Source organism: Brassica oleracea, chromosome C7, assembly GCF_000695525.1.
Source record: "Brassica oleracea var. oleracea cultivar TO1000 chromosome C7, BOL, whole genome shotgun sequence".
Taxonomy (NCBI): Eukaryota; Viridiplantae; Streptophyta; class Magnoliopsida; order Brassicales; family Brassicaceae; genus Brassica; species Brassica oleracea.
The window spans coordinates 11,478,848-11,480,889 of record NC_027754.1 but is presented as its reverse complement, the minus strand read 5'-3'; positions in this window follow the sequence as shown (position 1 = coordinate 11,480,889).

The following is a 2,042-nucleotide window of genomic DNA, read 5'->3' as shown; positions in this document are numbered from 1 at the left end:
GTTAGGATAACAAGAAGGGAGGTAATTATCCGTTTGATCTTCATTGCTCAGTGTAGTATCGACATTTGAATAGACGGAGAGAGAAGATACACAAGACTTTTATAGTGAATGAGTTTTTTTCTCAGCCCAAAAAAATATTAAAAGAACTTTTAATATCTTTATGTTATAATGTAAAATGATATCTATACATATTTGTCTCGTCAAATTATTAATTTTTTTCACAGTTGAGGGATCACTATAACTCACTCTATTGAGTTCACCGCGCATCTTTGTTTGAAAAAAAAAACTAAAAATTCTAAAAAAAAATTCAGAGTTGAGAGATCACTATAACTCACTCCATTAAGTTCACCACCCATCTTTGTTTGAAAAAGCTAAAGGGGATGTCCGCTCTAACAATTTCGTCTCCGTCTACCAAAACAACCGAAAATGTTTCAAAAATTAGGCATACGGCTCACGCCCATCTTTGTTTGTAAAGATGGTGTGTCCTAACCATCCAAACAGCTATTCCATCCCCATTTTCCATTGAACCCACTCGGAATAACTCCCCTCTCTTTTTTGCTGGATTATTACAAATGTATGATTATATGTTTTCTGGATCATTGTGTTTCCGAAGGAACAAATTCTCAAATATTTTCAATTACAGTAACTAGTGAAGATAAAATACTCTCTTTAATAAATTGTTTTTTATTCGAAAAATGATAAAAACCTAATTAGTGATTCGTGGATTTAGCTATTTAGTAACTTTATCACTCTTTTATTTAAACTAATACACTTCTCCTCCCTTCTTCCATATTTTTTCATTCATTTTTTTCTTAATCTGTTTTCTTCAATCTTATCTTTAGATTTTCTGTTCTTCTTCTTTTTTAACTTCTCCAACAATTTTTTTCTCTCCTTCTCCAATCTTCTATTTTGATTTTTTCTCTTCCATTTTTCTTTTTCAGTTCCTTCTTCTTTGTGTTCTTTTTCATTGTTTTATTTTATCTACAGATCTGGATGTTAGTATAGAATGATTAAAAATGCATAAGTGTAACTTAGAATCATAAGAGATTTGTACTAAGTTGAAAACTTTATTTCATACAACTTAGTATAATTGGTTCAGAAGTATAACTGAAACCAAGAAAACAGTTATAACATAAGTTGTACGAGTAAGTGGTATAAACAGTTATAATAATACTTGTTCCACAATAATTTTTGTATAACTCAATATAAATACTGTATAAAAAATTTATATGTACTTACTTGTATCAAGTTTGTCAATGAAAATTAAATATGAAACTTGAAATTTAAAATTGACTACTTAAATTTTGAAATTTGAGAAAAATACCAGTGGAAAAAATCTATTAGTTCATTAATAATAAATAGGATGTTAGATTAAGCGAGAGTATTGTATATATGTTTCGATTTTTAAGTGTATCTCAGATTTTGATCCATTTTCGACGAGGTTAGAAGGTCAAAATCATAGATACTCTGAAAATCCAAAACATAAGCTATCATACTTTCATTTGGTCTCACATACTCTATACTTTTATTGAATTAAGAGAATTCTGATATTCACTTATGTTCTTTTCCTCCAAATTTAATCTGAAATATTAATTTAAACTTAGTTTCAAATTCAAAATTTAAGGTACAAATAGGTGCAAATGATTTTTTTAATTAGATTACTATATTTGGTAATACTAAGTTTTACTTAAAATTTTATACCAATTTGTATCATTGTTTGAGTACAACGTATAACTTCATAATAATTGTACACCTAGAAGGAAGTTACATGTGTACTTACCAATATGTACACAGAAGTAAAATGAGGAAAACTAAAGAGAAGAATGAAAAAACAAGAACAAATAGTTTCAAGGAGAAAGAGATAGAACCGAAGAAGGATGAGGAGGAAGAATATATATTAAGAAGAAAAGGGATAAGAGGACGCATAGAACAAATTATAGATTATAGAAATTTATTTTTAAAATAAAAATGACAATTTTTTAAAAAATTAGGATTTTATAGTTCAGTTAGGGTTTTACACCAATTTTGAATAAAAATAATAT